The sequence below is a fragment of the Camellia sinensis genome, chromosome 4 (genome assembly GCF_055761805.1).
Source record: "Camellia sinensis isolate YWXY chromosome 4, ASM5576180v1, whole genome shotgun sequence".
Lineage (NCBI taxonomy): Eukaryota > Viridiplantae > Streptophyta > Magnoliopsida > Ericales > Theaceae > Camellia > Camellia sinensis.
This window is the reverse complement of record NC_138964.1, coordinates 183,847,457-183,861,799: the sequence shown is the minus strand read 5'-3', so window position 1 is coordinate 183,861,799 and position 14,343 is coordinate 183,847,457.

Here is a 14,343-nt window from a genome sequence, read left to right as displayed (position 1 = left end):
CTATTCACCCTCAAAACCTTAAAAACTCTTTGGCGGTAATATTCCAGCAGCAATGATAGCAACCATTTGATTATTTATATTTCTCTGGTAATGACAATGAGTGAAAGTTTTTTCGACAATCACAACTCTATGAGACGAGAGGAGTATAATAATTAAAGCTCAGAAGAGATTCATAACTTTGATGTATTCTTAACTTAGAAGAAATTAACATTGTAAGGGTAAGTTTCTTGAAAAAAAAAATAACAAAAATAATAAAAACTGTTCGTCATTTTTTTGAGGCTGAACTCCCGAACATATGACCAAAATTCGGAAGCACAAGCATGAACATTGTTTATTTTTCAGAAACAGATAACCGAACATTTTTTATTTGTTTGGGAACAGATAACCAACTTTGACAATGACCAAACCGAAGAAAAGAATGAGGTGGCAGAGATCACAACCCAAGCCAGTCTTGTCAGGGCAATTGATAATAATCACACTTGGCTCTTCTTCTTCTTTCTCAAGTACAAAAATCCCAACCAAATTTCTTGCTGACATATTCTAAGGATTAAAAATTAAAAACCCTATATTTATTTTCTCACTGTAAGGTTATAAACAAGTATGTGGAGATGAAGTAAGAATCATCTTCGTGAATTTTGTTAGGATTTTTGAAAAAGAGATTTTTTGGGGTGTGAGAGTGTGCATTCAATTGAATAGGTGGAATGTTTTCACCAAGATAATTTTGGCATTATTTAGGGACAAAAAAGAAATTTTAAGGATTTTAAATTTATAAGTAAAGGTCTAAAGAAATGATGGTCTAAAATAATTGATGGAGTGTCAAGAACAACACTCAAAACGAAATTAATTATAGTATTTTTCTTTTCCTTTTTTTTTTTAACATACACCAGTCCTTCACTTTTATAAGAGAGACTTTTCCCAATATAAGCCGTTTTTACATTGTATTTCCAAAACTAGGCCAACTTCTGACGGAATTCCAAAACTAAGCTAAAGCGCCATTACTATTCGCGCTTTTACTGTTAGGAGCGCGAAAGTAGATGAACAGGAAAATCGCTATTACAAATAGCGACTTTGATTAATAAGTCGCTGTTACTAATAGCGCTTATAGCGTTACTCTGTTTCCCAATAAAAAAAATTTTGTTCCCAAAAAAACGCTATTGCTAATAGCGATTTTAACAAAAAAAAATTTGCAGAAAAAACGCTATTTATAATAGCGATTTCAGTTAAATGAAAACGCCATTTCTAATAGCGATTTCAGTCCTCATATATACGAAGCCCCCCCCCTTTGCATACGTTTTTCAGCAGAACACGTTTTTCAGACTTAGGTTTTTCGGCATCTCGCTCTCAGCACACTCTCCATCTCTCAGCCTCTCCATCTATCAGCCTCTCCATCTCTCACCCTCCTCCATCTCTCACCCTCCTCCATCTCAGCTCGCTCTCGGTCTCTGCTCTCGGTCTCTGCTCTCACTCTCTGTCTCTGCTCTCTCTCTCTCCGTGGTATGACATTAACCCTAATTTTATGTATTTAGTTTTTGTGTTTGTAAATATGTTGTATTTTTTTGTCAATGTTAGGGTTTTACATGTGAATTATTAAATGTGTTAGGGATTTTATCATTGTGGTTATGAAATTAGGGTTTGGAATTTTTTGAAATCAGGGTTAGTTTTTGAATTTTTTGGAATTATTAAATGTATTTTTCTGTCAATGTTAGGGTTTTTATCATTGTGGTTATGAAATTGAATATGGTTATGAATGTTTATGCTTTGTCAGTGTGGTTGTGGTGATGAAATTAGGGTTCGATATCAGATTGTTCACATTATTAGGATTGTTCAAATTAGGATGTCATTTTAGGGTTCACATTATTAAGGGTTGTAATGCTTTTGAATTTTTATGCTTTTGAATCATAAATCGGGTTTGGAATTTATTTAATTTTTTGAATTTTTTAAATAAATCATAAATATGAGAATTGAGAATTGAGAATTGAGAATTGAAATTTGGAATGATGAAATTCGTAAATCATCAATTTATATAATTGATAATTGTTAATGTCATATTATGAAATTCATATAATTGAGAATTGAGAATTGAGAATTGAGAATTGAGAATTGAAATTTGGAATGATGAAATTCGTAAATCATCAATTCATATAATTGATAATTGTTAATGTCATATTATGAAATTCATATAATTGAGAATTGAGAATTGAGAATTGAAATGACGAAATGTTTATATTTTTAAATTTGAAATCAGGAATTAGAATTTTGAAATTATGCTTGTGAATCAAAATGTCTATATTTTGAATATTGAATAAACCAACGTACATTTGTTGAATTGGAAATTGTTTTTTTTTTGCTTGTGAAGAGGAATTAAAAGGAAATTAGGGTTTTAAAAGTAATTTTTTTTAATTAAGAATTGCGATTAAAAAATCCGAAATTCATATAATTGATAATTGTTAATGTCATATTATGAAATTCATGTATTTGAGAATTGTTGATTTCAAATTATGAAATGTGTATATTTTGAAATTTGAAATCAGAAAATGGAATTTTGAAATGATGCTTGTGAGTTTTTTTTTTTTTTTGCTTGTTAACAGGAATTAAAAGGAAATTAGGGTTTCAAATTATGGTTTTAAAAGTAATTTTGTTTAATTAAGAATAAAAATAGTAAAAATTGTAATTCATATAATTCGTAATTGTTAATGTCATATTATGAAATTCATGTAATTGAGAATTGTTGAATTGGAATTATGAAATGTCTATATTTTGAAATTTGAAATCAGAAATTGGAATTTTCAAATTATGCTTGTGAATCAAAATGTCTACATTTGTTGAATCAAATTATGGTTCAGAAATTGTTAATGTCTAATTTCTACAAAATATAATTATTAAACAAAAAAATATTTAATTTTGAATGTATCATGTATTAAAAAAATATTTAATTTTCTCTCCATGAAAAGATCATGTTCTCTGAAATATTTAATTTTGACTCTATTTGATTAAAAAGAAATATTTTTATTGGTTTCTCAAAATATTTAATTTTGACTCTATTTTATTAAACGAGTAAAGGTGAAGACACAACCTTACAACTCAAGGTGAAGACACAACCTTACAACTCATTTCGCCCTACGAAATTATTATTCATTTGTTTTAAAAAATTAGCATGGCTACATGGTTCATAGGAGGGAGTGGGGGTCGCAGAGGTGGTAGGAACTTGCAAAGGGGTGAAAGTTCACGATGAGGAGGGGGAAGGGGAAGTGGCGATGCTGAAGATGAAACACCATTTCCTTTCTTGGATGCCTCTTGTGCTTATCATGATAGGTTTAGGAAGCGACATTTTGTCATGCCCAAGTACTATCGAGATCCATGTGGTTTGGTGGAGGATCCATCAGAAAATCAAACAGGATATGGTTATGCAAAGGCTAGACTTCTTAAGTGGCTCGCACTATTTATAGAGCGAGTGCAAAACGAAAGATTATGTCGGGAAAGAGGACTGAAGGTGCCAAAAGCACGTTCTGTTGAGATCCAAAAGGAAGATCCTGATAATGTTGATCGACTATGTCAAACACTAGAACGTGAGATTTCTCAAATGGGTCGTAGATTGGCCCGCGATATGTAGCTACTCATACTTAAGAAGGATGCTCAGAAGAACAAAACAGAACCAAATGTTGCGGCTATCAAGGCTATCATGGAGGATCCTGAACTTGTCTCTGACGCTGAGCTTTCGGATTGTTCAGACTCTGAGCCACCTGCCGATTTAAGCGCGAATTAGGTGTTAATGTCTACACTTCGGCAATATAACAACTTGCATTAATATGTAATGTCTGTGTTAGAGTAAGTATAACTGTTATGTTATGTTATGTTTATGTTTAAGTTTATGTTTATGTATTGTGTCTGTCAAATGTTACGGCTATTAATATGCAATATTAGGTCATGAATTAGGTGTTTCTCTATCTAACTGTTATGTTTATGTATTGTGTGTTCAGTTAAGAGTGTCCAGGATGTATGTAATGTGTGTTCAGTTCATGGTGTCCATAATGTATTTTTGTGGGAGAATTATGTCTGTACTACCTACGTAACTGAAAACTATTACATTTGCAACTTCAGTTATGTTGTTTTCATACCCGTATGAGTATTTTGTAAAGTACTGACTTCGTATATTATGTATTAAGTATTATTACAAAAATGTTGAGAAAATTTATTTTAGGAGCTCTCGCTGTGGCCTTTGTCTTCTTGGCCTACTCCGCGGTGGTCTTCGCGTCTCACCCTTCGTCGTTGCTCGTCGAGTTGCACAATGTGTGGGTGTGCTTCGAACTGTACAGCATGCATATCACATTTTAACCCATAACAAAGACGATACAAAAAAATAAATTTTATAAATGAAAACGGGTACAAAACGGTTTTACTAAACTGGTTTACTAAACTGATTTTCTGAATTACATTCTCACCTTCTAACCCAAAACAAAAGAATAAATATATATTTATGTTTAAATGAAAACGGCTTTCGTAAAGCCAAAATAATTTTCTAAATAACACCTTCCAACCCAAAACAAAGACAAAAGAAAAAAAAAAATTACATGAAAACGACTTTAGTAAAGCGAAAAAAAAATAATTAATTACACAAAACAATAAGCAAAAAAAATATTTACATGAAAAAAAATTTTTAATTACATTTTCTAAATCAAAACAAAGACAAAAGAAAAAATGAAAAATGTAACATGACAACGGCTTTAGTAAAGCCAAATAAATGAACATGATTGGCTTAATAATATCTACATAAATATGATTTTGAAATTATATATATGAAAAATAGTATGTAAAATTAATATATGAAAAGAGGTTTTTTTTCATATTATGTAAAATTTATGAATTACACATTCTAAACAAAAACAAAAGAAAAAAAAAAACATATTTTAACATGATAATTGCTTTAGTAAAGCCAAGTACTAAAATATACAGTGTAAATATATTTTTTAAAATATGTTTTATGTTTTTTTCTTTTGTTTTATCTTGAAAATAGCGTTTTATTCCAACAAAGTTTATGTTAAAAACGCTGGGCGGAAAAAAAATTTCTGTTAAAATTGCTATTAGAAATAGCGTTTTTTTGGCAACAAAATTTGAATTGAAATCGCTATTATAAATAGCGTTTTTTCTGCAAAAATTTTTTTTGTTAAAATCGCTATTATAAATAGCGTTTTTTTGGCAAAATTTTTTTTGTTAAAATCGCTATTAGCAATAGCGTTTTTTTGACAGCAAAATTTTGTGTGAAAAGCGCTGTTAAGAACAGCGTTTTTATTGGGAAAAAAAGTAACGCTATAAGCGCTATTCGTAACAGCGACTTATTAATCAAAGTCGCTATTTGTAATAGCGATTTTTCTGTTCATCTACTTTTGCGCTCCTAACAGTAAAAGCGCGAATAGTAATGGCACTTTAGCTTAGTTTTGGAATTCCATCAGAAATTGGCCTAATTTTAGAAACAACAATGCTAAGTAGCTCAAAATTTTGTGGCTCAAATGGCTCAAATCACTCAAAACGACGTCGTTTTGACAGATTTTGAGTGTAAAACGACGTCGTTTTGACAGATTTGAGCCATTTGAGCCACAAAATTTTGGGCTACCAAACATTTTCTTTTTAGAAATACAATATAAAAAAGGCTTATATTGAGAAAAGACCCTTTATAAGATGGAACTTATCACAAGTACCCCCAACTTGACAACTCAAATGAAAAGGCTTTTGCCACTTGATAAGTATATCAATCACCAGTCCTTCACTTTTATAAGATGGAACTTATCACGAGTACTCCCAACTTGACAACTCAAATGAAAAGGCTTTTGCCACTTGACAAGTATATCAATTATCATACTTTTTTTGTTTTTCCCTTTTTTGTTTTTGTTTTTTTTTTTGTTTTTTCTTTTCTCTAATAGTTATAGATACTTATATGATATCTATAAATAAATAATATGCCCCGTTTGGTAACATAACTTTTTAGTTTAAAAATTAAAAAGTCACTAAAAAAATTAAAAAGTCAAAGATTTTATTTTCTCTCTGTTTTTTGTACATTTTTTCGTAAAAAATTAAAAAGTCATCCCAAACATACTATTTTTTTTTAACTTCATACTTTAGCTAAAAATTCAAAAAATTACTAAAAAAACTTGTTCCCAAACAAAGCCTCAGTAATGTTATACAAATAATTTTTTCTTACAAACTTAGCTTACTTGATGCCACAGTTGAGTTATTTCATTTCACTTAAGCCTTATTTAAGAATAAGTTATTTTAATAATTTTTTAACTTTTTATGAAAAAGATGTAAAAAAAAATAAAGAAAATAATATGACAACTTATAGTAATTTTTTTACTATATAACTAAACTATTTAACCGAGATCATAATTTTAGTATATCCATTTCAAATATCAATGCTTTGATTATAAGCCACATAAGTATCTATATTAATATACAAAACAAATAGCTGGTTGATGTCAAATTTTTTTAGGAAAATAAGTGAGACCTTCTTTTTGGAGAACCTTCACAACCCTCAAAGTGATTCACACTATTTATATATGTGTGAAATCTACATCATGAGTGGTGTGGATCACTTTAGAAATTATGGGGTCCTCCAAAAATGAGGTCTATATCATTGTTTTTTATTATTATTATTTTTTTAAATACCCAAAAATACAAAATTTAATATAAATTGTTTCAATTATTTTCAACGGTTTTAAATAACTATCATAATTCAGTAATGATAGAAACTCTCACAAAACACAATCCCATAATCCTCAAAATGATCTCAACCATTCATGTCACTATCAGACACAATCCTCAAAAAAAATTCAAACACATCAATGATCAATACATTCATTACGAGAGTTACAAACATTTTCCATCATAATTATTCCTAGGGAAGTGATTGAGACCCCCTCCAATCACCAACCCCACCACCCCCAACACACACGTGGTGGGTGGTGATTGGAGGAGAAGGAAAAAAAGAAAAAGAAAAAGAAAAAGAAAAAAGAAAAACTGACCATCAGAGAGAGAGAGGGTTAAAGGGAATGCCTCCTTAAGGGGTCCAATTCATTTTCCTTATGAAAATTGTTTGAGACCACTAAAACAATGAGCTCTAATAGCTCTAAAAACACTGTGCCCCTAATTGATTTGATGTTTTGCTCTTTGTTTTTTTTTATTTTTTTTTATTTTCTGGACTGTAGCTCATTAGAGTTGACTTAATAGTCCATTTTTAGTGGGATGTATCCCAATTACAAATTGAGTCCTGCTATATCCACCGAATAGTAACCCCCGAATGGCCCGAAAGAGGTGTCAAGACTTGGGAGGAGTGTCTGGCCAAGTCGCTCCAAATTTGTGTGGCTAACGAAACAAATGGCCAAATCAGAAAATTTGTGTGGATTAAACATTTCTGTTATAAATTACACACACGTGTGCGCCCACCACCTCTAAGTATATATATATATGCCCTACAAGTTTATTTGCATATCATATTTCAAATAGAATAAGATACAAAATGGTAATTGGTTCATTTGAGCAAAATAGCAGGTACCATGTTTATTACTAGTGAAAAACGGAAAATGGGAACATAAATTTATATATTGAATGTATTCAAAGAGGTGCTCAAATTTGTATTGATAATATAAATTTAAATTTGATGTGATGTGTAAAATAAATTTGATCTACAAATTTTAAATTCAAAATACTTCTCTCTCTCTCTATATATATATATACATCTTTTGCATACATAACCTGCGGAAATGAGAATGTGGGGACTCATAAACAAACCTCAACAAATTAACATCTAAGCATAGAAACAATATGCTTTGTTGTTGCATGGTAAGTTTCTATTATTTTTTAAATATGATAAATCTTATATGTATGTATATTTTCAATTCATACTTAAAAGATGAAATAAATTTGATAACATTTCTCTATTTGAAATACAAAATATAGGGGGTGAGTATGGTACAGTTTAGGAGTAAATCATTTCATGTAATTTGAAACCAAACCCAACCAAATCAAGAAAATTTTGAAACTAATCCAGATTGAATTAGTAAAATGTGGTTCAATTTGATTTGAACTAAGATTTTTAGAAATCTGCTATCATTCGCAACACAATCACAAAATATTATTTTCAATCTACTAAATATCAATAATAAGCCATCATTCTTCAAATAATAATTGGTTATAACTAGTTTTATCACTATACAAGGATATGTTCACAAGTTCGCGAGTGTAGAGTGTTTACAACTTATGTATAAATAATAGATGTTGTGTGCACACTCAAATTTGACCATACAATTCATCTCTAATATTCCTCTTGGAATTCTGGGTGTTAATGTACACTAAACCTAACCCACTAACCTAACCCACTACATCCACTCCATTAAACCTAACACACTTACCATCTCCACTACCACCCACCACCTCCACTACCATCCACTACCACCACTCACCTACCTCACACCTCTCCTATATAATAGCTTGTAATATACACAACACAAAAATCAATCTTGTATCATACATAACAATCAATCATAATACATACAATTTCTCTCTATATCAATTTATCTTACATGGTATCAGAGCTAGGTTGAGAACCTAGTATTTTCGTTCCACCGGCGGGCGGCAATCTCGCCTTGGCCGCCCGCCGGACAAACCAAAATCTCACTCACCTTGGCTGCTTCATGTTCTTCTCAGGAGATAAACTTGAAATGAAGAGTTTACCAAAGTTGCTGGATCTGATCTGATTAAGCCTTGCACTGTTCAAGCAAAAGCTACATCTGATCGTAACACATACTTAACACTCCTTGTTACATTTCGGGCTTCATGCAGCATACACGTATCACCATGAATGTGAAGGAGAGCCATCCCTTCAGTGGGAGACACCTCATACAATGGATTCCGGCGGCGACAGTCCTACGGAAAACACATTCCGGAACCCTCGCCGGAGCTCCAACATCACAGAGATCCTCTCTTCCTTCCCAGACTACACTCTCTTCAATAGCTACCTCACCCAAACAAGGCTCTGTGACGAAACAACAGTCGCGAGACCATCACAGTCCTGGTTCTCCCTTCATTTGTTTACAGAATCTCTCTCTCTCTCTCTCTCTCTCTCGGCAGTCTCGGTTACGGAGAGGACGACACACAAGCTGCTTCAACACACACACACGGTGCACATCTCTCTCCATGCACGACACAACTCTCTCTCTCTGACTCTCGGTTAGAATAGCACCCAACAGCATGGTTTTTTAAAGAATAATCACACACACACCCACCCACCCCACTTCTTCTCTCTCTCTGATACAACCTGTAAAAGCTTCTCCATATATTCTATTTCCTCTCTCCCACTCAGCCACCCACGCACACGGCACACCCAGCACCATACACCCACTCCACACAGAATCCAAGATCTTCCCACACCATGCACATGACACCCAGCTAACACACACCTCTCTCTCACCCACGGCTCTCACACACGCCACTCACCCATGCACGCTCAGCCACCTCTCTCTCACCCACGGCTCTCACACACGCCACTCACCCATGCACACACCTTAACAAAATGCATACACGCTGAACACATTCCATCGGTTCACACAAAAACACATCGGCTCACAGCTCTCCCAGCCTTCTCAGCCGCCTTCGCTCTCTTCTCAATCCTCATCTCCGCGGCTCCCATCCCGCCGGCTTCAGCCGCCATCGCCGGCTTGACTCCATGCAAGGACTCAAAGCAGTTCGGTAAGCACACAGGGGGCACGGACCTCCGGCCAACCGCAACCACCACCAGTGCAAGACATCAATAACAACAACCGCAACCCAAGCTCCACCGGCAAACCCAAGCTCCGCCGCCACAACCAATAATTACAGTCATCTGCTGCTGAGGCAACGGGCCATTGATATCAGAAACAGAACCCATGTTCTCTCTGACTCTTTCATGCACACAACTCTTGGTCTCTCTCTCTAATCTCTCTCTGGGTGTACATCGGGTAGAGCATTGATCAAAAAAAAAAAAAAAAAAAAAAAAAAAAAAAAAAACAGACCCATGTTCTCTCTGTCTCTCACTTTACTTTGTTTTCTTTTCTTTATTTTTTTTTTTTTTCCCACAACCCACTCATCACACGCACGGGTAGGACTTTTACACCCAGCAGATTCCTACACACACACCCATTTGCGGAGGGGAGACACGGTTTCTCTCTCTCAAGACCCACCCACTCACATTTTTCGAATCTCTCACTCTCTTTTCTTTTTTTTTTAATCACATCCATTCCCGTCTCACTTTTTTTTTTTAACAAAAAAAAAAAAAAAAAAAAAAAAAACAAACAAACAAACATTCCTCATTCTACAAACTCATTTTATTCATGTCGGGCTCACCCCGATCACTATTTTACAACAAAAAAAAAAAAAAAAAAAAAAAAAAAAAAAAACAAAAACAACAGCTTTGTTTTCTTTTCTGCAGACGACCACACACCGACATCTCTTCTCTACTCTGCCGCCGGTCTCTTCTTTTTGCCTCCGTCCTGCGCGGTCCTTGCCGGTGTTGCCTCCGTGTTTCCCACTCCACTGGGCATGATCACTACTCCCTGCTCCTCCACTGCAGCATATGGCGGCCCTCCAAATCGGAACATCACGGTGGCCTTCCGCTTCAGTTCCTTGTTTTCTGCCTTTAGCACGCTTATCTCTGCTCGCGCATCCTTATACATGCGTTGGAGCAGCGCCAGCTGGGAGTTTAATTGCTGCACCTCATTTGTCCTACTCTGTAGCCGGTGCGACAAGTTTGTGACCGCCGTCATGGACTCCACACAGGCCTTCAAAGTATACTGATTAGCCTCCACATCCGTTTGCACTGCCATTTTTTGCTCCACCGACTGCATCGGAAAGTTCAACGGAGCAAACCCAGTGGTGTTTGGTTGAGGTTCATGGGCCACCGCACCAGTTCTCTCTCCTGTGGACTCGTTGAGGTCGGGAAAGAGCGTCAGCAGACCACGGGACGACGAAGCCATTTTTCTCTCGCAACAGAGTGTTACAGACTCTCTCTCTCAGCACAACAGTGTTACAGCCTCTCTCTCTCAGCACAACGAAGCGATTTTCAGCGGATTTCGCAAGGTTTTTTGCTTCTGCCTCGGCCTCAGGCTCTGTCTTGGTTAAATAGCCGAGGCAGCCACGCGCATCGCGCGCCTCTTCTCGCCGACAAACTGGCACGCCTTTTCACGGCACGCCTTTTGATGCCTCGGGCACGCCTTTTGATGACACGCCTTTTGAGGGTGCGGGCACACCTTTTGAGGACACGACTTTTGAGGGCTCGATATCTACATCCATGTATATCTTTTGGGCAGCCAATATACACACTCATACAGTGTCTTCTACACCGGTCAGCTTTATCAATCCCTTTTCAACCTCAAATAGGTTTTTCTCTTCACACCTATTTGAGTTTGAGGGGGGGTTATACACAGTATCATGTATAAGTCGCTCATGGCGCACTCCCTAAGTCGCCCCCTTGGTGCACCACCACAATTTTCTACATCGGTCCGACATGACCCCATAAACTGTCTTCTACAACGGTCTGACACGACCACACAGTGTCTGCTACATCGGTCCGACATGACCCCATAAACTGTCTTCTCCAACGGTCCGACATGACCCCGTAAACTGTCCTGCTACAACGGTCCGGCATGACCCCGTAAACTGTCCCGACATTGATTCCGGTCAGCTTCTACATCGGTCCGACATGACCCCGTAAACTGTCCCGACATTTATTCCGGTTAGCTTCTACAACAACGGTCTGACACGACCACACAGTGTCTGCTACAACGGTCCGACATGACCCCGTAAACTGTCTGCTACAACGGTCCGACACGACCATACCGTGTCTCCTACAACGGTCTGACACGACCATACCGTGTCTCCTATCCTGTTTTATTTATCAGTTTATTTTTCTGTTTTGTGATTCTCTCCAAACTCAAGTTGGCTAGTACCTATCCTCCTTGAGTTTGAGGGGGGCTGTTAATGTACACTAAACCTAACCCACTAACCTAACCCACTACATCCACTCCATTAAACCTAACACACTTACCATCTCCACTACCACCCACCACCTCCACTACCATCCACTACCACCACTCACCTACCTCACACCTCTCCTATATAATAGCTTGTAATATACACAACACAAAAATCAATCTTGTATCATACATAACAATCAATCATAATACATACAATTTCTCTCTATATCAATTTATCTTACATCTCCACTACCACCCACCACCTCCACTACCATCCACTACCACCACTCACCTACCTCACACCTCTCCTATATAATAGCTTGTAATATACACAACACAAAAATCAATCTTGTATCATACATAACAATCAATCATAATACATACAATTTCTCTCTATATCAATTTATCTTACACTGGGAACCAAGCTATAGAGTACAAAGTTATTGCCGAGATCCATGCCTGCAAAACCGAAATCAAAGCTAACTCAGTTGCTCATCAATCGGGAGAGCACTCTAATACTAAAGTCAGTCAACTCACAAGAAATATAAGCACATATAACTTGAATGCTCTAATTCACACATAAACGCACATACTTGAGACCCTTGGGATACTTGCCTTTATATAAAGTGTCATACCTCCCCCTAAAAGTTGTTTTCATGTCAATATTCCCTTTAGGAATAACATATCATATAGGATTCCTCTCTCCTAGTTAGATTATGATTAACCTCTGAGAAGAGTCCTAGCATCTGCAACCTAGTAGTCGTTAGTTTATCGTTTCCATACCTTGGCCAGTCACATTCTGCCATGTGGCATCTTAGCCCGAAGCCCCGCCATGTGGACAAGCCAAAAATTATGTCCTCACATATATTACTTGAGTATTTGAGTGTCTATAATAACTAACAAATTATAGTGTGTGTATATATATATAAACAGTCATATTTGGCGAATTGTAACTATAAAATCATGGAGTATGATTCGCTTATTTTAATAATCAAAATCAAACCATGCATTGAGAAAATGAATTATATACCTATTTACAATTTTTTTTTTTTTTTTTTCTACACCATGCAACAACTAGATGATTCCCACCAAAGAAATGTGCTCTTTCAATCTTGATGGAAGAAGAGAAGGCCTAACATGAAAGAGAAGAGCCAATCAAGTTAGCCAGGATGACTGCCTGAGAACCAAACAAGGGCTAAGTAATACAAAATGATCCAATCTCTCAACCCTTGTGTGGAATTAGGCAAGCCATCCTTGGCTACCAAACTCTACACTCTGCCCTTCATGTAAGGCCTCTCTTCCTCTCTCTCTCTCTCAAACCAACTCATTCTCCATTTCATGCAAAGACTTGGCCATGGATGTCTCTATTTATAGCCAACTTGATATAGTAGACACACATACGATTCCGATATATGTATAGATCATCTACAGTTGAGTATTCTCTTTACAATCAAATTGCCTTTTTTTTCTAAAACAAGTCTCTTATCCTCTTTTTATTTCTTTTTATGTCTGGTTTGTTTCCACTTAAAATATTTTTTAATAAAAAAAATTATTTTTCAAAAATTCATTTGCTTATATTTGATTTTGTCCTTAAAATTACAATACTAATGGTTGTATTAGTGGTAGTGGGGTGGATGTGGTGGCAGTGGGGTGATGGTGGCAGTAGTATATGGTGGGATAGTAAGATTTTAGTTTGAAAAATGTTTTTGAACTTTTAAAAATAGAAAATATTTGTCGCTCAAATAAATTTATTTTTCATTGACCATAAAAAAATATTTTTGTTATTCCAAATGTCAAAAAATATGGAAAACATTTTTCCCCTAACAAATGGACATTTGCATGCATGATTGACTAGAAATCATGCATGATATTAGCTCAAAAAAAATGAATAAATAAGGGAATATATTCTATTAAAAAATGTGTGGAATCAATTTGTGTGGGTGTGTTTATGCTTTCTTTGCCCTTCTGGATAGTTGTAATAGTAGTGATTGGAATTTCAACGGCAAAGAAAAGTGCTTGAAAGATTTTCTTTTTCTAGGCCAGCTCTACCTGTTGTGCTATGGGCAGCCCAAACTTGCACCATAGTCAAATTTACCTCCAAACTTTCAACACTCCTAATTCGAATCTTGCCAACTTCTTTTATTTCCTCCTACTGACAATGAGAAGAAGAATTTTGATGTTATAATCAATAAGAGGAAATAAAAAGAGGAGGAATTGCATTAAGCAATGTTCGAATTCGAACATCACAGTGATAGATGATTGTTTATCCACTACGCCAGCATCTTAGAATGTGGTTGGATGAATGATTTTAGGAGGGATGAGTGGACGGAAATTAAAAAGCTATTTT